The following is a 22,988-nucleotide window of genomic DNA, read 5'->3' on the forward strand; positions in this document are numbered from 1 at the left end:
ACCACTATACTACATAAAAGTCGCATAAATGTGATATTATTTTAGAAGGCTTTGTTGATAATATTTTGGGGAAAATAAATGGGGGGGGGCAAATTATGTAAATTTTGCAATGGGTAAATGCTATTTTTTTCAATTTCCTACTATTTATTCACAAATAAAAAGGAAATAAGAATAAGTGTACCTAAATTTGATTAAAAAAATGAAAGCCTTTTCTGTCCTGACAAAAAAGCAATATGTAATATGTCAGGGTAGTCTACAAAGATAATGTGCAGAATTGACAAATGGCCAAAAATTCTCTGGGACTCAAGGGAATTTAGGGAAAAAAAAAGTCCGGGGAATGAAGTGGTTAAATGTCTTCAGAAAGAACTTTGTGAAATACCTACAGAATATCCCATAGGGGTAATCTACAAAACCAACATAACAAATAATCACTTTCCAGCTGGAACTTTTCTCAAACGCGAAGATGAAATAAAGAAAGTGACTAGAAACGTCAGTACTGCAGACACTCCTCCCTTCCTCCACCTCTCTAGAATACCCGTGAACAGTGGCTTGGTACCAGATGTCTGCCTTTTCAATGGAAACCTAAGGCAAGCCGAAGGTAAATAAAACAGAACACCAAGGACGCCAGCAGCTGAGAGGCTTTGAAGACATGAGCACTTTGATTTCATCTTATTTACATCTCATATTTACTGGTGACGTCTCAGATGAACCATCAAAAGTCCTGGTAAACAAGATACGCTCTAACATAAAGTGATCCTAATTGCCATCTGCGAAGGGTCACAATACGACAAAACAGAAACTTACATTGTACATATTATAGGAAAGCATTACTGATAAAATACACAACTACTGTACGTAGAAACGATCCTATACTGATGGAGACACAAAGGCATTTACACTTCAATTCCAGAAGAACCGCTATATACACACAGATGGAATACTTGTATAGGAGCTGGTTCACCTGCCATAGGATTTGTATTTCTGTCCATTCAGTCCTGAGATTTACACAGTTATGCTGCACATCCCTGTATGGCAGGAAAGGAGACCTGATTTTTTAGTGCTGTAGTTAAAGTGGATCTTCACCCCCTTCCTGGAAGTGGACCTTCACCCCCTTCCTTACAATATCACCCACAACAGTAAAATCAGTCTGTATATGCAGTAAAGCATGCTTGTTATACTCCGTGTGGGACCTAAGGGGTTAATCCTCTGCATTGTGTAAAAATGCTGTTTGATCTTGACATCTCTGATCCTCCCCTTCTTTCAGTGTCCCACTCTTATCTCCTGATAAGACATAACCGTGTGGAGTCACTCTGCACATGTTCAGTTTGCTTTTTTTTTCTTGGGAAAGTGCATGGGATCAGCACAGGGCCAATCAGCACTGGCCAGACAGAGGTCAGGGGTCCTGCATCCTCCTACAGAAGAATGATAACTCTTCCTACAAGTTTTAACATGTGCTCGGCTGGACACTGATAGAAGTCACCAATCTGCTTTAACTGCTGATGAGAAAAGGTATTTAGCTGTTTATATTTACTAAAATAATTGCATTTCCATGTTCTGTGTACTGTGGGAGAGCAGATATAGTGAATGCAGGGTCCGGGGTTTAGTAACACTTTAAAGCAGACCTTCACCCCCTTGCTTTAAGCGGACCTTCACCCTCTTCCTTAAAGCAGATTTTCACCTCCTTCCTTAAAGCGAACCATCACCCCTTCCTAAAGTGGACCTTCACCCCTATTTTAAAGTGGACTTACACCCCCTTCTTTAAAGTGGACCTTCACCCCCTTGTTTAAAGCAGATCTTCAATCCTTGATTAAAACAGATCTTCCTTAAAGCAGGCCTTCATCCCCATCCTCAAAGTGGGCCTTCTTACCCATTCTTTAAGTAAACCTTCACCCCTTTGTTGTTAAAGTGGGCCTTCACCCTAAACAAAAACGTATTTTCCTCTGTCTCCTGCCCACTACCTCTCTCACATTTGGATATATATATATATATATATACACACATACACACACACACACAGGTGTACCTCGGTTTACGAACACCTTGGTTAACGTAATTTTTTTTTTTTTTTTTAATGAAAATACGAACGGATTACTTGGTTTTCAATGCATTTACTAATTTTTATTAATCATGTCCCTGTACAGTACTATGCATTTAAAGTGCACTTTATAAAGAGTTTTGAACAGATAAGACTTTTTTATACTTTTTTTTCTGACCTCCGGAACAGATTAATTGGTTTTCAATGCATTTACGAATATTTTTTTAATCATGTCCCTGCACTGTATTTATGCTTTTAAAGTGCACTTTATAAAGAGTTTTGAACAGATAAAAGACTTTTTTTCAGACTTTTCGGACCTCCGGAACGGATTAATTGGATTTCAATGCATTTCTGCGGGAAACCACGTTTTGGTTTACAAATTTTTTGCAATACGAAAAGTCCTGCAGAACGCATTAAATTCGTAAACTGAGGTACACCTGCATATGTTCTGTTTTATTTTTTTGTAATGTAAAAGATTACGTGATTCATGAAAAAATACTCAATACTTCCTGATAAACCCTGTAAATTTGAGCGGATCTGGTTCCCCTGGATAGAACAGCATCTCCCAAGAGACCTTGATAGATACCTGTTGCATGTGTGATGGGACCCCCTGATTTGGCTCGATGACATCGTAGAGAACTCGTTCTCTGTCATTTCCTCTTCTTCTTTCTACTTCTTTCTTCTGTACCTTCCTCTCTCTATTTTACTTTATGATTTCAATCTAAATCTCACCTCCATTTGCTTCACCATGCTTATTTTTTGATACCGTCAATAGTGGCTGATGACCTTCTACATTGACAATACTTTTCACTATGTGGACAGAACATGACTTAGTGATGATTCATTACCCTGATTGCTGGAGAAGGCTTATTCCTGTCACATTTGGACTGAACTAAGTTTTTTAGTCAAAAATGAGAACAGTGAAATAGATTACAATTAAGAAGCTTGCACTTTATTTTTGTTGGCATTACAATTGTGAACCCCAATCACGGGGTAAATATGTCTTATATATAATTTTGTATAAATGTGCAACTGTAGCTTTGTAACGTTATAGACCTATAGGGGTTTATTTACTAAAGCTGGAGAGTCCAAAATCAGACTCCCTTCTGCATAGAAACCAATCAGCTTCTAACCTCAGCTTGTTCAATGAAGCTTTGGCAATGAAACCTGGAAGCTGATTGGTTTCTATGCAGGAGGGAGTCTGATTTTGGACTCTCCAGCTTTAGTAAATAAACCCCATGATGTCTGCAGTTGAAATTGAGATGATTTTAATTTGCATCCAATTTAACTAAAAAAAAAATTATTGAAAAGAAATGCGGGGCAGCACAGTGGCTAAATGGTTAGCACTTCCACCTGGCAGTACTAGAGCCGTTGGTTTGAATCTCAACCATAGCACCACCTGCCTGGAGTTTGCATGTTCTCCCTGTGCCTGTGTGGGTTTCCTCCAGGTACTCCAGCTTCCTCCTCCCACACTCCAAAGACATGCTAGTAGGTTAATTGGCTCCTGTCTAAATTGGCCCTAGTATGTGTATGTATGAATGTAAGTTAGGGACCTTAGATTGTACACCCCTTGAAAGTTAGGGACTGATGTGAGTGTAATATATATATAAATAAAGCACTGCATAAATATTTTTAAAAACCTAATATTTTTCTCCACAGTTCCATGTAGAGCAAGCGACAACGGTGACATGAGTTGGGATAAACTATAATATTGCCGGGGTACTTACAACAGCAATCAAATGCTATACAGACAGTCCCGGAGTTACAAACATCCAACTTACATACAACTCGCATTTAAGAATGGAGGCAGCATGTTGTCATGCTGGTCCCAGAAACAACCAGGCAGCCTCTTGCTGCTCACTGCATGCTGCCACCCACTGTACTGCTGACCTGTCAGCAAAATCACATTAATGCATGGCCAGTTAACCCTCCCCTATGCTATCCAAAACGTCAAAATATTTTTTTTGGCTGGAGTTACACTTAAAGTGTTACTAAACCCAGGACCCTGCATTCACTATATCCAGTCCCCCACAATACACAGAACATGGAAATGCAATTAGTTTAGTAAATATAAACTGCTAAATACCTTTTCCCATGAGCAGTTGGAGCAGTCTTGTGACTTCTATCAGTGTCCAGCAGAGCACTGGTAAAGCTTGTAGGAGGAGTTTTTATTTTGCTCTAGGAGGATGTAGAACCCCTGATCTCTGTCTGGACAGTGCTGATTGGCCCTGTGCTGATCACATGCACTCTCCCAAGAAAAAAAAACCCTCTAGCAATACACACTAAACTGAGCATGTGCAGAATGGCTATGGTTCAGTCCGTCTTATCAGGAGATAAGATGTGGACATTTGAACAAGAGGAGGAGCAGAGAAGTCAGGATCAAACTGCCTTATTACACATTGCAGAGGATTAACCCCTCAGGTTCCACAGTGAGTATAACTAGCATGCTTTACTGCACATACAGACTGATTTTACTGTTGTGAGTGTAGTAACACTTTAAAAAAATATACCTGCTCCAACTTACATACAAATTCAACTGAAAACATAACCTACAGAACGTATTTTGTTCATAACCCGGGGACTGCCTGCAGTTTGTTCCAATCCTGACAACAAACAATACAAGTTTAAGGCTTCATGCACACGGGGCGTTTTATTAACACCAGTAACGTTAGTTAAAATGTGAGTTTTTCAGTGGTTTTTAGCGTTTCTGCTTTAGCATTTAGCGGCGATTTTGTTGCGTTTGCATTTTTTAGCATTTTTTTGCTCAAAAAAATGCCCCAAAACCCCGGTTTGCTGCATTTTTCAGTGTTAGAGTATTTTTACAGCTAAAAAACTCCTCTAGAAACCCACTAGTTCTGGGAGGGTTTTCCAGCCAAAAAACATTGATTACAGTCTGTGTGCATGGACACATAGGATAACATGCTGGGGGGTTTACTGGCTGTAGAAAAAAAAATCAAAAGCTAAAAACGTCCCGTGTGCATGAGGACTTAGGAGCAAACTTAAACCCAGTTTGAAAATAACATAAAAGCCCCAAATAGGTAAAATAAAATGGTGGCAGTTGAAATGTTTAAGTTCCATGATATTATCTCAACAGCAAGCCCATATTTCCAGTAGAAAAGCATTCAAGTTCATTTTAGTGCACAAAAACACACTATAAAAATCAGTAGTTTTGATAAAATATAAAAGATGAGGTTGCCTTACGTAAATAGATACCAAACATATCAAGCCTCAAAACTGCATGCACCCATAAAACAGCAAAAAATGTATTTAATAAACCTGCAGACAGCAAAATCTGGTCAGCTGTGCGTGGTAGCCAATCAGCTTCTAATTTCAGCTTGTTCAATTAAGACAATAAATCCTGAGAGCTGACTGGTTTCTATGCAGAGTTGCACCAGATTTTGCACTCTCCAGTTTTAGTAAATCAACCACAATGTTACAATTTCAGCCTTTCCAGCTCATCAATTTAGAATGAACAGTGAATGATGGCCCTAGAATTATTGCACTCACTTTGGAGTGGGCGGCAATTCAAAATATGTGTGGCGCCATTGTCGGGGAGCGGGGGATTTTAAATGTATGTGGCTCTTTTTATTATTATTATTATTATTATTATTATTATTATTAAATAATAACTTTTAAGGGCTATTTTACACTGGACTGTACAGGTTCCCATGTGGACCTGTGATTTCCCACGCATTCCATTTATTTTTCTGTGCGGTCTGGTGGCCACAAACACGGATTTGTTTGGAGTGCCATTAACAATTATTCACAACCGTGTACATCTCACAAGGGCAGTGTGTTCGTATGTGATGCCCTGCGTCCCAGTGTGAAGGGGCCCTAAAATTATTTTTATTTATTTATTTAATTTAACTTGATTGTTACCACAAAGGTGGTGACAAAGCTGACAACCCCCCTATGTAATAGCAGATATTCTTTTAAGAGATAATATAATAATACAGGATTTATACAGCGCCAACAGTTTGCACAGCGCTTTACAACTGTAGGGCAAACGGTACATTGACAATACAATTCAATACAGGAGTCAGAGAGCCCTGCTAGTTAGAGCTTACAACCTGTAGAGTGTATCATCAGGGATCTATTGGACCCCTAATGTCAACTCTAAACAGCTCTGAACCTGGAAGCCATCAGAGCTTGCAGCTTCCAGGTTCATTCTAGATGAGAGAAAACAGCTAACAAATGTTTACTGGACTCCCTTTGCTCTCCCTGATACCTGCCATCAATGTCCCGGGCACCCGGGAATAAGGGAGGTCAAGCGTTTGTGTGTGTGGGAAAGGGGCGGGGGGGGGGGGGGGGGACATTTTACTGCACATGTTGAAATTAATCACTTCCATAAAAAAGTAGACAGGAGGCTATACACTTGTAGATATTAGTACAAGAATATTCGTAAGAAAAGTTATACAAAAATTAATTGAACATTCAATGTATGGACGAATGTCGTTCGAAAATTGTCTTTGCTTTTAACATTCAACTTTAAAATGAGTATAATTTCTAAACAATAACCACATACACTGGCCAAAAATTTGTTTGATTGAGAAAAGTTTTCCTTCCAGCCCTTTCGAATTTTCCCATCACTGCTGCTGACAATTAACATGGGTTTGACCCCGCTAACGATTAGAAAATCAAACGAATATTCTTGAAATTAAAATTCTTGAACATACAGTTAGGTCCATATATATTTGGACACAGGCACCATTTTAGATTTTTTCAGGTATTTACCAAAACATTTTCAAGCTATAGTTCGATAATGGATATGGGCTGAAAGTGCACACTCTCAGGTTTAATTTGAGGGTATGTACATCCAAATTGGAAGAAGGGTTTAGGAATTACAGCTCTTAAGAGTAGCCATCCCCCCTTTTTCAAGGGACTAAAAGTAATTGGACAATTGAATCAAAAGCTGTTTCATGGCCAGGTGTGGGCTACTCTTTCATTATTTCTTCATTAATTAAGCAGGTAAAAGGTCTGGAGTTGATTCTAAATGTGGTATTTGCATTTGGAATCTATTGCTGTGAACCTACATCATGAGTTCAAAGGAGCTGTCCATGCAAATGAAACAGGCCATTGTAAGGCTTCAAAAATGAAAAAAATCCTTCAGAGAGATAGCAGCAACATTAGGAGTGGCCAAATCAACAGTTTGGTACATCCTGAGGAAAGAAGAACGCACTGGTGAGCTCAGCAACATAAAAAGGCATGGACGTCCACGGAAGACAACAGTGGTGGATGATCGCAGGATCCTCTCTATGGTAAAGAAAAACCCATTCACAACATCCAGACAAGTGAAGGACACTCTCCAGGAGGTGGGCGTATCATTGTCAAAGTCTACAATCAAGAGAAGACTTCACGAGAGCAAATACAGAGGGTTCACTACAAGGTGCAAACCATTCATAAGCCTGAAGAATAGAAAAGTCAAATTAGACTTTGCCAAAAACCAATAAGCTTATTCCCCCCAAATATTACATACACCTCTACTACCTCATGGCCCTGTAATCTATTGTTCAGCAAAATTGTTTCTTATTGTGTTTTTCTGCCTCATTGTAATGTCCTCTGTGAGCTCCCGAACCTCTCCTTTTCCCTCTCAGATGAAGTCTACAGAGACCCCTTCACACCATTACAGAACTGCAGTCAGGATAATAAATCCAGGCATCTACAGTATTTAGCCAATACTTTACAATGGGATTTATTATAATACTCAAACACATCTTTCAGACATAATAGTTTGGGTTGTGCATTTTTGGGTCACGGACATCCACAAAAAAAAAAAAATCACCTTCAACAATGCTATAGGAGTACTTCCGGGAAGGTGGGGGGGGGTCCTGTAATATTTTCGCTACGAAACCTAGTTAGCATTTTATGGTTCAATACGTTTTTATTGATTTTTCAATACCATTGCACAGAATGTAAATAAGTCACAGAATAGTAAAAGAATGTAGCACTGAAGCATATAAAGGAAAGAAGATGAATATGTTTTGTATATAATGTTATTGTCCAGCATCAGAATGTAAGCAGGTTGTAACACTGCTTTAGTAAGTTAGCAACTGACCCAGGCTGGGCAAGAAGGGGTTAAGCATATATTCTGTATTCCCGAGCTTTTGGGTCTCAGCCAGCCCAACTGTGCTATAAAAAGGGGGAATGCTGAGGTCCGGAGAACCAATTTTCCTGCCTAGACTCGATTTGGAGTAAGTACTGCTGTGTTTAGAACTCCGCTACAGACGCTGGGGGTTCCGGAGGAACACCAGGAATGGACTTTACCTACATGGACTATCAGCTCACAGAGGAATGCCTGGGCCACTGAATGAATGTAGTTAACATCATAGGCATGCACACAGGGTGTGCCGGTTGTGCCTGGGCGCACAGGGTGTGCTGGTTGTGCCTGGGCGCACAGGGTGTGCCGGTTGTGCCTGGGCGCACAGGGTGTGCCGGTTGTGCCTGGGCTCACAGGGTGTGCCGGTTGTGCCTGGGCGCACAGGGTGTGCCGGTTGTGCCTGGGTGCACAGGGTGTGCCGGTTGTGCCTGGGTGCACAGGGTGTGCCGGTTGTGCCTGGGCGCACAGGGTGTGCTGGTTGTGCCTGGGCGCACAGGGTGTGCCGGTTGTGCCTGGGCGCACAGGGTGTGCCGGTTGTGCCTGGGCTCACAGGGTGTGCCGGTTGTGCCTGGGCGCACAGGGTGTGCCGGTTGTGCCTGGGTGCACAGGGTGTGCCGGTTGTGCCTGGGCGCACAGGGTGTGCCGGTTGTGCCTGGGCACACCCTAATCACTATGTGCACATCAGCTTCTGTGTGCCTGCGGAGAAATGGGAAATATCTCCCTTTCACAAGCTCTGCCAAAAGAGAAGTGCTTACGCACTTCTCTTTCACTGTGCCACCAGGGAGATCAATGTGCTGGGGCCTTTCAGTCTCCCCTCGCACTACTAACATACTAAGTGATATATCGGCATGGATGTCACTCCACTTCCTCAAACTCAATCTTTCTAAAACTGAGCATACTATTCCCTCCAGCCCGTGTCCCCTGACTTTTCCATCAAGATCAATATTATAACCATCAGTCCCTCCTCTCATTCCAGGGTACTAGGTGCAATCCTAGACTCCCATCTGTCCTTTCAGCCCCAAATCCAATCGCTGTTCAAATCTTGTAGACTTCACCTCCATAACATCTCCAAGATAAGCCCGTTCCTAACCATGGAATCCATTAAGCAACTTATTCACTCCCTGTACCGGCCCCATTGTCAGTACCATGTGACCTGCTGTGACCAATCACAACAGGTCACATGACAGTTGTATACAATGGGTGGCTTCCTTTCATGTCATCCATTGTATACAACTGTGTCTAGTTGTGAATGGTCACAGAAATCACATGCACAGGCTGGGCCAATCACAGCCCATCTGTGTCATGTGATTAGCCGTGGCCAATCACAACAAAAAAAACCTGAATTAATCGATTTAATTCAGTTAAATGCTTGCTTATAACAAAGAAATTCTTTGCTATAAGCAATCAAATTGTGTAAAAAAAAATACTGATTACTTCCCCAAAGTAGTACAAAGTTACTATGCTAACATTATACTACTTTGGTCATAGTGCAATATGAAAAAAAAAATCTTAAAAAAAGAGAAAAATGTAATAAAAAATAAAAAAATTATAATTTTTTTTTTTGGTACCGTCACCAGTCAGTATCCCTGATCACCGCCACACCAGTTATATGCTGATGCTGTACTGCACTGGTGACAGTATGTAAAAAAAAAAATTGTGAAAATTATTTTTTTAATTTCTTCATTTTACGAAAAATTATGACGAAAAAATAACAACTTCAAAAAACTCACCATGCCTCTTATGAAATACGTCAGACTGTCTACTTTGCAAAAAGCGGTCATTTGGGGGACATCTGACCTCAAGAAATTAGATTGGCTGTCAGCACTTCAGGATTGATCAATTTTCAGATATATCCCATAGTTTGTGAACTCTATAACTTTCCTACACACTAAATAATAAATACTGATTTGGGTTATTTTCACCAAAGACATGTAGCAGAATACATCTTGGCCTAAATTTATGAAGAACAATTATTTATTTTCAAACTTTTATAACAGAAACAAAGAAACGTGCTTTTTTCACAATTTGCGGTCTTTTTTTGTTAATTTAGCAAAAAATAAAAACCCCAGTGTTGATTAAATACCACTAAAAGAAAGCTCTAATTGTGTGCACAAAATGATAACATGTTAGTTTGAGTACAGTGTTGCATGACTGCACAATTGTCATTCAAGTGTGAGAACACTGAAAGCTGAAAATTGGCCTGGGCAGGAAGTGGGTAAAAGTGCCCTGTATTGAAGCAAGGGCAGGGAGGCGCCAGCGTGAAGGGGTTAATTGAACAAGCTGAAGTTAGAAGCTGGTTGGCTACCGTGCACAGCTGCACCAGATTTTGCACTCTCCAGTTTCAGTAAATCATCCCCTTTGCGTCTCCCCAATTTCCTGTACACATCACTGGATTCTGAAAAAAGATGAAAAGTGGCGCTCCTAGGCTCCCTACAGGTGTAAGTCTATCCTCAGCCACTAGATGGTGCTGTGTCTATAGCAAGTCCATAATCTGTAGCACTAGGAAGGGTGTCGGCAACCCGCGGCTCCAGAGCCGCATGCGGCTCTTTTTCATCTTTGCTGCGGCTCCGGAGCACACTGCCCACCAGGTGACAGGCAATAGGGTTTCAGTGGTCGGCAAGCCGCGGATCGCAAGCCACATGCGGCTCTTCTGTGTGCCGGGCGCCCGCTCCCCTCCCTCCTCTCGGGCGGCCGCCTCAAAAGTCAGGACTCTTTTATTCCGGCCCGCGGAGCGTGGAACATTAGCTGTCAGGATGTAGGCGGGGCAGCCAGGATGTAGGCGGGGCAGCGTGACAAACTGCTCTCACAGTCCGCCCTGAAGACCGGAACACAGCGCGGGAACACAGCGAGAGGAACGCGCGGAGCAAAGGTAAGTGAATTGAGACAATATGGGGAATTAATTACTATAGGGGGGATGAATTACTATGGGGGATGAATTATTATATGGAGGATTAATTACTATGGGGGATGAATTACTATGGAGGATGAATTACTATATGGGGGATGAATTACTATGGGGGATGAATTACTATGGAGGATGAATTACTATATGGGGGATGAATTACTATGGAGGATGAATTACTATATGGAGGATGAATTACTATATGGGGGATGAATTACTATGGGGGATGAATTACTATGGAGGATGAATTACTATAGGGGGGATGAATTACTATGGGGGATGAATTACTATATGGGGGATGAATTACTATATGGGGGATGAATTACTATGGGGGATGAATTACTATGGAGGATGAATTACTATAGGGGGGATGAATTACTATGGGGGATGAATTACTATATGGGGGATGAATTACTATGGGGGATGAATTACTATATGGGGGATGAAGCTAACTGCACGATCCTGTATATAGCATTAAGGTAAGAAACAATATATGCAGTGGCGGATTTGTTTTAAATGTTGCAATGGTTTTGCGGCTCCCAGTCTTTTTTTTCCCTTCGGAAACGGGTCCAAGTGGCTCTTTATGTCTTAAAAGTTGCAGACCCCTGCACTAGGACATAGGTCATAGAGATGCTGGGGATGCTGAACTACATACATTTATTTCTTCATCTCCACACAGAATAAAGGCTATGTACTGGTCGTCAGCTTTGCCAATGGCAAAAACTAATTTACACAGTAAAGGATGAACTAATGTGGCAATTCTCAGCGGGAACAAAACTTTGCTACAGTACATTTGCAGATATTTACAGCGTGATCATAAACATGCACAATACATGATTGGCGAAATCTCTTTTCAACTTGAGTAAACATTTCGTACTAAAAGACCTACTGTGAAAAGCTCTCTGATCGAATTGTAGATAACAGGCTGTGATCGCTCCACTGATCATAAAGCTTGTGTTATATAAATAAGGATAAACATGAGCATGAACATCTTCAAAAAGTATAAAAACATCTCTGTGCTGTATATCAATAAACCAAGAAAAGAAAACACTGAGGAGTGGAGGAAGGGAAGAGAAGGAAATCTAGAATTACAAATAAGACTTAAAAGGGGAAAAGAGAAAATGAGTGAAGGAAAGAGGATGAAAGGAAGAAGACAGGAAAAGGAAAGAAGAAGAAAAAGGAAATAAGGAAGGGGAGAAGAAGAAGAAGGAAAAAGGAAATAAGGAAGGGGAGAAGAAGAAGGGAAAAGGAAGGAAGGAAGGAAGGAAGGAAGGAAGGAAGGAAGGAAGGAAGGAAGGAAGGAAAAAAGGAAGGAAGGAAGGAAAAAAGGAAGGAAAAAAGAAAGAAGGAAGAAAGAAAGAAAGAAAGAAAGAAAGAAAGAAAGAAAGAAAGAAAGAAAGAAAGAAAGAAAGAAAGAAAGAAAGAAAGAAGTGAATAAGGAAGGCAAGTAAAAGGAGAAAAGGGAAAAGAGGAAGGAAGGAGAGATAAAGGAAGGAGAGAAAGGATGGAAGGAAAGTAGGTAAAGGAATGAAAGGTAAGAAAGAAAAGACAGCTGGAAGGAAGGAAAGGAAGGAAGGAACGGGAAAGGAAGAGAGGAAAGGAAAGGAAAGGAAAGGGAATTGGAAGGGAGAAAGGGTGGAATGAAAAAATGAAAGTAGGGACAGGAGCAAAAGGTAAGAAAAAGGACAAAGGAAAGGAAGAGAGAAAAGGAAGGAAGGAGAGAAAGGATGGAAGAAAAAAGGGAAAAAAAGGAAGGTAGGGAACAGAATGGAAGGAAAGAAGGAAAAACAGAGGGACTTAAATAAGGTTCCATGTACACTGCAGCTGATAAACTCACGTTTAGGAGCTTTTCTGCATTTTTTTCAGCAGCCCCTGAACTCATCCTAATGTTCTCCTATGTGTCCATGTACACATCGTCGTTTACAGGCAGTTGAGTTTTCAGTCTTTTTTTTAACGCACCAAACTTGCGTTCTGGAATAGATTTTATCAACGTTTCAAACGCCAAATGCTTGTGAAATGCTGCTAACCGCGTTTATAAGCATTTGCGTTTGGAATTTTTTTTTAACTCTTCCATTTCCAGATGCTGTCCAGAGCCTTTTTTCATCATGAAAAAAACATGCAAAGCATTTTCCCGGTACTCAAATGGACCCGGTACACCATACTTTGAGGTTTCACATAAAAGAAAATATGTCAGACACTGCTGAAATAATTTCTGCACAGAAATGAGCTGGAACACATCCAAACACCACAAAAAAAAAAAAGACAGCTAATCTCAACAAATACTGTTCTCTCTGCTTCTGCTCTCTCTATTTCTCTCAAAATGTCTGAAATAGTTAATTTTTTACTGTTTTTCAGTGCATTCTGGGCATTTTTGAAGGTCTCCTGAGGTTATTTTTAAAAAACGCTTTTAAATGCAAACGCTTATAAATGCGGTATGCAAACGCGGCTAAACAGACATTTTTTAACCTACATTTTCCAGCAGTCAGTTTTCATCGTTAAGAAGAGTTTTCCAAACGTCCCGTGTATATGGAGCCTTAGGCAGAGAAAAGCAGTTACAGTAAAAAGGAGTAGAGAAAAGAAAGCAAAAAAAAGATGGAAGAGAATGTGTAGCAATAACAAAAAAAATATGAAAAGAAACAAAGTACACATGGGCTGATTTCTATAAGAAATCTTTTTTCTCTCCAATTCAGGGAAGGCTTCTATTTTTTTTTTTATTCTCTTGAATCTGATTCTCCTAAATAACTCCTTTACTAAAGGAGTTATTTTCATACTGAGTTCTCTTCAGACAGGATGAACATAACTCCTTTCGTAAATCAATCTGAGAGAAGACAGAAAAATAGAAGGAAAGGACAGAGGGAAAGGTGAGCAGTGTAGTTCCTTGCACTGAGCTGTGAGGAGGAATACACCCCGGTATATGGAATAGATGAACATTTACTAACTCTGACAAAAAGCTGTAGACAGACATGACCCAGCCATGGGTGATCAGTGTCCTGTATTGCTCAGACAAGAACACAGTGTGCACCCAGCAGCCCACATACACAGAGTGTGAACCTGATCCCGTGTCAATCACACAGGCACAGCTACACATAATTCCAGTCCCAGCACGTCAGCCAAAACTTACTGCGCAGTTACAGTACAGCTACTAGCGCGATTTTTGATTGCGTTCTCACATGATCGCTCACCTCTACAACTATGACCCCCATCAGACTTGTTACACAGTATCATCTAGGTTCCAAACCCTGGGCTACCAGCACTGCATATACCAGGTCTGGGGATACTGTCAGAGTTAGGGATCCTTCACAATTCTCAGTTACATGATCACTCAAACAAACATGGCTGGTGCTGCCATACCGCTTTGGTATCATTCCATGGAAGACTTTAATATCACATAACTGACAATTTAACTTCTTCTTATCAATCACATTATATACAGCACACTGAAATCATTACACTTACACTGTACTTTACAGTGCCTTTAATCCAGCCATTACAACCTGTAGCCCATGTCTAGGGACTACAAGTCCTAGAAAACCAGCAGTCCATGTCTAGGGACTACAAGTCCCATCAAGCCAGCAGCTCATGTTTAGGAATTACAAGCCCCAGCAAGCCAGCAGCCCATGTCTAGGGACTACAAGCTTCATTAAGCAAGCAGCTTATGTTTAGGAACTACAAGCCCCAGCAAGCCAGCAGCCCAAATCTAAGGTCTACAAGTCCCATCAAGCCAGCAGCTCATGTCTAGGAATTACAAGTCACCAGCAAGCCAGCAGCTCATGACTAGGGACTACAACTCCCATCAAGCCAGCAGCTCATGTCTAGGAATTACAAGCCCCAGCAAACCAGCAGCCCATGTCTAGGAACTACAGGTCTCATCAAGCTGGCGGCTCATGTCTAGGAATTACAAGCCCCAGCAAGCCAGCAGCCCATGTCTAGGGACTACAAGTCCCATCAAGCCAGCAGATCATTTCTAGGAATTACAAGCCCTAACAAGCCAACACCCCATGTCTAGTGACTACAAGTCCCATCAAGGTGGCAGCTCATGTCTAGGTATTACAAGCCCCAGCAAGCCAGCAGCCCATGTATAGGGACTACAAGTCCCATCAAGCCAGAAGCTAATGTCTAGGAACTACAAGCCCCAGCAAACCAGCAGCCCATGTCTAAGGACTACAAGTCCCATCAAGCCAGCAGCTCATGTCTAGGAATCACAAGCCCCAACAAGCCAGCAGCTTATGTCTAGGAACTACAAGCCCCAGCAAACCAGCAGCCCATGTCTAAGGACTACAAGTCCCATCAAGCCAGCAGCTCATGTCTAGGAATTACAAGCCCCAGCAAGCCAGCAGCCCATGTCTAGGGACTAAAAGTCCCATCAAGCCAGCAGCCCATGTCTAGAGACTACAAGTACCATCAAGCCAGCAGCCCATGTCTAGGGACTACAAGTACCATCAAGCCAGCAGCCCATGTCTAGGGACTACAAGTCCCATCGAGCCAGCAGCTCATGTCTAGGAATTACAAGCTTCAGCAAGCCAGCAGCCCATGTTTAGGGACTACAAGTCCCATCAAGCCAGCAGCATGTGTACATGAACTACAAGCCCCAGTCCATGTCTAGAGATTACAAACCCCAGCAAGCCAGCAGCCCGTATCCGGCACTACAGCCCCAAGCCATTTCTAGGGACTACAAGCCCCAGCAAGCCAGCAGCCCGTATTCGGGCAGTACAGCCCCATGCCATTTCTAGGGACTACAAGCCCCAGCAAGCCAGCAGCCCATGTCTAGGGACTCTAAGCTCCAAGCCAGCAGCAATAGAGCGGTCTTTAAATCCTTAACTATACTATGAAGCTACAAGGCTGAGCCATTAAAATCGAAGAGAAGACAATTAGCACATAATGGAGGTTATTTCCCTTCAGAATTCTTGTTTAAAGTGGAACTCCAGCTACTTACAAGAAAAACCAACAATAATAAAAAACATACTACATGGAGTTCTACTTTCTAGATGAATTCCAGGTATGGATAGTTTTACACAGCCACACTGTTCCAGATTGGTCCAATGTAAGTATGCATGTGCCATAAGTGTGGGATCTTAGTAAAAGCTGGAAATCATTGTAGTGAGCACCACTACTACTGTGATTGCTGCTAGCTTCCAGGCTCATGCCGTGTGGCTGCCCTGCTGCGTACTGGACACAGGAGATCGCTTGCTTGGAATGGCCACCATTCAGGAAACACTCTGCTTTTCCTCAATGAAAGCACAACATTCTCTGGTTGAACAAGGTAGTAAGGTGACGTCACGATCTCCACCTCATCCAATCAGAGAATACTGCATTCATTGTGAAAATGCAAAGGGCCCATTCACACCAGAAACCGCGCATCTACTGCGCATTCTTTCATGCACATTTGCATGCGTTTGATGTGAATTTTTCTGCGACTTTACATGCTGTTGACGTGCATTTTTCCATCTGCGTTTGCCCTGTGACATCGCTTCCTTCTGTCATTCTTTGGGCTTTTATGTGCACTGTGATGCGTTGTGGAGCACTTACATACGTTTGCACGCATTTTTGCGTGTGAGCGGTGCAGAAAAATGAAAGCTTGCTGTAATGATGTGAACTATGCCTATAGGATAATCTGCATTTTGACTGTCTATGTAGTTTGAATGCAGTCAAAAAATGCATCCAACTGCATGTGGTGTGAATGGGCCATAAACGGTGCCTGTGCCAAGCGAGCGACCTCCTATGTTCAGAATGCAACAGGGCAGCCGCTTGGCACAGGACATGGAATTGGAGATTACTGGAGGAGTGATGTCACCTTCAGATCCGGTTCACACCAATGAGGTGCAGGAAACGCTGCCAATTCTGTGCGTTTCCTGCACCACATTGCAAGCGCATCGCGTTCATGTGAACTGGTGTGGGTGTCAATGATAAATTAATGACACCCCGAAATGCAATTGCCAGAAATCGCATCACATGGGTAAGAATATCTATGTGATGCAAATCAGGTGCAGATTTAAAAAAGGGTCCTGAACCTTTTTGAGGTGGATGTGTTGCGATTTGAGCCATACAAAATGTATGGCTTAAATCGCACCGCACAAATGTGGTGCAATTCCTGTGTGAATTGCATGCGGTGTCCCGCACCGCATAGTGTGAACCTGGGATCAGTGATTTCTAGCTTCCAGGGTATCCCACAGTTATAGTAAATACATTGTTACATCGCAACAAAATGCAACCATCCAGACCTGAACTTTAGGGTTCACTCTAATGTGGTACAGAATTTGCAGCGTTTTCTGTGCGAATTCTGCACCGCATCACAACCGCAACCTGTTCATGCTGACCACTGCGGGTATGTTAAGTTGAAAACACCCTGAAATCGGTCCACAAAACGTGGTGTGATGTGCAGAATAGGATCACATAGGTGTGAATACCCATGCGATCCGATTCAACTGCGGACCAAAAAAAGGGTCCTGCACCTTTTTGGTGCAGATGTTGTGTGATTTGAGCCATACAAAATGTATGGCTCAAATCGCACCACACACAATTCGCATTTGATTTGCATAGGAATGCGACGCGGTTCCTGTGCAAATTACATGCAATATACCGCACAAGGGCCACATGCAGTCCGATGCATTTATTTTCTGCATCAAAAAGGCATGGACAGTAGGTTACATGGATTCCAATGGCAAAGTTCACACCATTGCAGTGCGTTTCAGTACAGTCAACAAAGGTAGGACATGTTTTATTTGTATTAGGGCTCGTTCACACTTGGCTGTTTTACCAACGCTTGCCAAACGCCCCTATAGTGTTTGCCAAGCGTTGGTCTGGCGTTTGCGAAGCATTTTTTAACGCTCCGCAAACGCCGCATGCGCAGTTTAGCGGCAGTTGCTAGGCATTTGCCGAGCGTTAAAAACGCCCCACAAATGCCTACAATGCAGTTTGAATGGTGTTACCGCTCTGCAAACGCCCCGCAACTGCGTCCCAACCGCACCGCAAACGCCAGCCGGGCGTTTGTGGAGCGGCACCATAGACTAGAATAGGAGACTTCAACGCCTCCTGACTCGACCAGAGGCGTCCGTTTTGCCGCGATGCTAACGCTCCCGTTAGAACAGCACCATGTGCTGTAATGTGCAGAATTGGCAGAGGCGTTTGGGAAGCGGTAAAAACGCTTCCCAAACGCCTCTCTGCCGCCTGCACACAATGCTAGTGTGAACGTAGCCTTATTTCTGCATGGAACTGTACTGGAACGCAGCAGAGTGCATCTAAAATGCACCAGAACACATAAAAAATGCACAGGAATGCATTACACCAGAAAATGTAGAAAATGCAGTATGGGAAACGCACAGGATTTGCAGCGTTTCCTGGACCGCATTGCAATCGCATCTTGTTCATGCGATCTGGTGCGGGTGTAAATGATAAATTAGTGACACCCCAAAATGCAATTGCCAGAAAATGTAAAAAAAAAAAAAAAGCAAATAAAAAAAAAATGCACCGGAACGCATTAAAAAAGCACATGCAGAAATGCATCTCGAACACACCCGGTCTGCGTTTCTGTGGTGTGAACCAGTGCTAACTCTAAAATCTAAATCTTCTAACGTTCCTCTTTCTCCACCACCAAAATATTAAAATCTGATCAGTTCCCATTAGTTCTCCACTCATCCACCATTCTCAGGACCCATTCACACCAGCAGGCGTGCATAATGCTCTCTATACTGCTTTCCTGCTGGTGTGTGTTGTGTATGCATTTGTCACTTTTTTTTTAAACTTTATTAAAAAGTCATGAAATAGCAATTCTTCTGCCTCTATGCATTGCAGTGTGTTGGGATACATTGTAGCACGGTGCAATACACCGCATACAATGCAATCTGTCCTACTTGTTTCAGTGCAGACGAATGCAGCATGGATCCGAAAAAATAGAACTTAAGGCAAGTTGCCTTGTCTAGGAGATGGGACTGCATTGGTCAATGGGGCTGACCTGTCCTGAATGAGTCCCTAATGTCATGTAATGTATAGCCCCTGGGATAGACACCTATACCTGGTGGCTCAGTGGTCAGCACTTCTGCCATGCAGCACTAGAGCTTGAATCAGCACAGTGGATAAATGGTTAGCACTTCCACCTGGCAGTACTAGGGTTGTTGGTTTGAATCCCAACCACGGCACCACCTGCCTGGAGTTTGAATGCTCTCCCTGTGCCTGCGGGGGGGGGGTTTCCTCCGGGTACTCCGGTTTCCTCCCACACTCCAAAGACATGCTAGTAGGTTAATTGGATACTGTCTAAATTGGCCCTAGTATGTGTGTGTATGAATGTAAGTTAGGGACCTTAGATTGTACGCCCCTTGAGGGTTAGGGACTGATGTGAATGTACAAAATATATATATATTTGTAAAGTGCTGCGTAAATTGACGGCGCTATATAAGTACCTGTATTAATAATAATCCTGGTCAGGACATGATCTGCATGGAGTTTGCATGTTCTTCCTGTGCCTGCATGGTTTTCCTCCCGCACTCCAAAGGCAAGCTGGTAGGTTATTGGCTCCTGCCTAAAGTGACCATAATATATATAGGCAGGGACTTTAGATTGTAAGCTCCTTGAGCAAGGACAGATGTGAATGCACAGCATGTAAAGCCCTGTATAAATATGGTACTATATAAATCCCTGCAATAAGTATCTCACGTCATGTAAAGATATTTATGGAGGGTGGGTAGCACATTGGAGTTGCAGCACTGGGGTCCTGGGTTCTAACCCCAGTCAGGGCATTAGCTGCATGGAGTTTGCATGTTCTCCCTGTGCTCCTGTGGGCTCTCAGGGTATTGGTGTTTCCTCCCACACTCCACAGCCAGCTAGTAGGTTAATGACTCTTGTATGTGTATGTGCACAGAGACCTCAGATTGTAAGCTCCTTGGACAAGGACTGGTGTGAATGTAAAGCTCTGTCCCATCCAAATCCCGGCAATAGATATATCGGAGCTGCCATTCATGCACAGATCACATGGATGTCCCCACCGATCAGATCGGGCACAAAGTTACAACAAACAGTTACAGAGAGGCGACCAGAGAGAAGAGCGATCCCCGAGCCCGGCGGGCGGCACAGGAAACTTTCCCGGCTCCAGGATCATACCCACCCCGGTCCCGGCCACAGCACCGCCCTCCCCGACCATAGATTGCACGCTCTGCTGCCAACTTACCGTGCAGGCGGCGGATCGGCCGGCTCTGGCGGAGTCCTCGGTGTCCGGGCTGATCTCCTCCCTCCTCCCCTCCAGCTGTCAGCCCGCACTCTGCCTGCCGCGGGGGGCTCCCCTCTATGGCAGCGGGACCTCCTCCGCCCCTCACACCGGGATGTCCCGCACTCCTACCGGATCCGACAAGCACGCTCCGTCCGCTCCGATCCCCTCATACTCCGGAGGATGGGGCTCTACTGGTGGGCGAGCGGAGCCCGAGCGCCGCACTCTGCTGGGACCGTCAGCCGCCCTCTACAGGACAACCTCGGGGACTGCAGGACGGGGGGCGAGGGGGGGCACTCTGGACGGTTTATTATTATTATTATTATTATTGTCATTGACAGGAAACAACAAACAACAAAATATCTATTCATACATCTATTATATATATACATCTGTTATATATATACATCTGTTATATATATACATCTGTTATATATATACATGCATTTATTACACATGTCATGTACTTTACTAGGAATATAACATGAGCACATATATATTATAATATGAATACAAATCTATCCAGCATGTATATACATATAATATATATATAGTATTGGTGTATGTATGGAATATTTTATTATATACATATATATAATATATTCATGAGAGAGAGAGGGGAGGGAGAAAGAGAGAAGAGAGAGATAAGAGAGGGAGAGAGAAGAGAGAGATAAGAGAGGGAGAGAGGAGGAGAGAGAGACGAGAGGGAGGGAGAGAGAGTGAAGAGGGGGAAAGAGAGAGAGGAGAGGGAGAGACAGGGGAGGGAGAGAGAGAAGAGAGGGAGGGAGAGAGAGAGAGGAGAGGGGGGGGGAGAGGAGCGGGAGGGGAGAGAGAGAGGAGAGGCGAGGGGGAGAGAGATGAAAGAGAGAGGAGAGAGAGAGAGGAGAGGGAGAGAGAGAGGAGGGGGGGGAGAGAGAGGAGGGGGGGGAGAGAGAGCGCTACAGCAGTGAGCATAACCTATTGCTGCATGAAAAAAATGATACATCAATAGCTACAATACTACATAATAACAGTTGCTGTAATCTTTTATGATTTGGCAACGCTTTATGCTCGCTGCGCTGTAACCACCTTGTATTTTATTAATTTTGTTCTTTTTATTGGGGCCTCACCTGGTTGCATATATTATATATAGCGCCAACAGTTTGCTCAGCGCTTTCCAATATAAATGGAGACAATACAGCAACAATACAGTTCAATACAAGAAGGTCAGGAGGGCCCTGCTCCTTGGAGCTTACAATATATATATATACAGTTGTGGCCAAAATTATTCAACCCCCAATGCTGTAAAGGGGTTTAGGGACTATAGTGTACATTTGGAATTGTATTCAGAATCAAATCCTACAAGGACGTTGTAACTACCCAAATGCAACTAAAATGACATCAATTGTTTATGTAATACAGTAGTAAATGGTTCTTATGTGGTTTCTTCATTGCCACAATTATTCAACCCCTTAAAGACTACCACTCTGAAGAACAGAGGTTCATACAGGTGCTTTCCATCAGGTATTGAAAACACCTGTGGATGTCACCGAGCAGCAATCAAGCATAATAAGCACCAATTAGGCAGCTTTAAAATGACTGTGATACTCAGCTCCTTCTAGACATTTACTGGTGTGGTTACAAACATGGTGAAGGCAAGAGAATGGTCCAGGAAGACAAGAGAAGAGGTGATTTCTCTTCACAGGAAGGGCAATGGCTATAAGAAGATTGCAAAGATGTTAAACATACCAAGAGACACCTTAGGAAGCATCATTCGCAAATTCAAGGCAAAGGGCACTGTTGAAACGCTACCTGGTCGTGGCAGAAAGAAGATGCTGACTTCGACTGCTGTGCGCTACCTGAAGCGTAGAGTGGAGAGAAGTCCCCGTGTGACTGCTGAGGAACTGAGAAAAGATTTGTCAGATGTGGGTACAGAAGTTTCAGCCCAGACAATAAGACGCACACTGCGTAATGAAGGCCTCCGTGCCAGAACTCCCAGGCGTACCCCCTTGCTGTCTCCAAAGAATAAGAAGAGTCGACTGCAGTATGCCAAAAGCCATGTGGACAAACCACAAAAGTTGTGGGATAGTGTTCTGTGGACTGATGAAACAAAATTAGAACTGTTTGGGCCCATGGATCAACGCTATGTTTGGAGGAGGAAGAACAAGGCCTATGATGAAAAGAACACCTTGCCTACTGTGAAGCATGGTGGAGGGTCAATCATGCTTTGGGGCTGTTTTGCTTCTGCAGGTACAGGGAAGCTTCAGCGTGTGCAAGGTACCATGAATTCTCTTCAGTACCAGGAGATATTGGATGGAAACGTGATGCAGTCCGTCACACACCTGAGGCTTGGGAGACGTTGGACCTTTCAACAGGACAATGATCCCAAGCATACCTCCAAGTCCACTAGAGCATGGTTGCAGAGGAAAGGCTGGAACATTTTGGAGTGGCCATCGCAGTCACCAGACTTAAATCCGATTGAGAACCTCTGGTGGGACTTAAAGAAAGCAGTTGCAGTGCGCAAGCCTAAGAATGTGACTGAACTGGAGGCCTTTGCCCATGAAGAATGGGCGAAGATACCCGTAGATCGCTGCAAGACACTTGTGTCAAGCTATGCTTCACGTTTAAAAGCTGTTATAACTGTAAAAGGATGCTGTACTAAGTACTAAGATTGAATGTCACTTGGGGGTTGAATAAAACTGATAATGCTGTGAGCACAGAAAAGACATTTGTGGTTATTTCATTATAACTGTTATGTTATATTTGTCTGACCTACAAGTGC

General features: G+C 43.0%; 1 protein-coding gene across 1 annotated transcript in view; it reads right to left on the reverse strand.

Annotated features, from left to right (window-relative positions):
* GHR (growth hormone receptor) overlaps positions 1-20,436 on the reverse strand; it is a 535,090-nt gene extending 514,654 nt beyond the window's left edge. The window contains exon 1 of the mRNA XM_089687808.1: positions 20,192-20,436. The gene's annotated coding sequence lies outside the window, so the exon portion shown is untranslated. The remainder of the gene's footprint in view (positions 1-20,191) is intronic.
* Between the last annotated feature and the right edge of the window lie 2,552 nt (positions 20,437-22,988).

The sequence above is a fragment of the Staurois parvus genome, unplaced genomic scaffold, assembly GCF_062004578.1.
Source record: "Staurois parvus isolate SC_StPar_1 unplaced genomic scaffold, SC_StPar_1.0 ptg000438l, whole genome shotgun sequence".
In the NCBI taxonomy this organism is placed as follows: Eukaryota; Metazoa; Chordata; class Amphibia; order Anura; family Ranidae; genus Staurois; species Staurois parvus.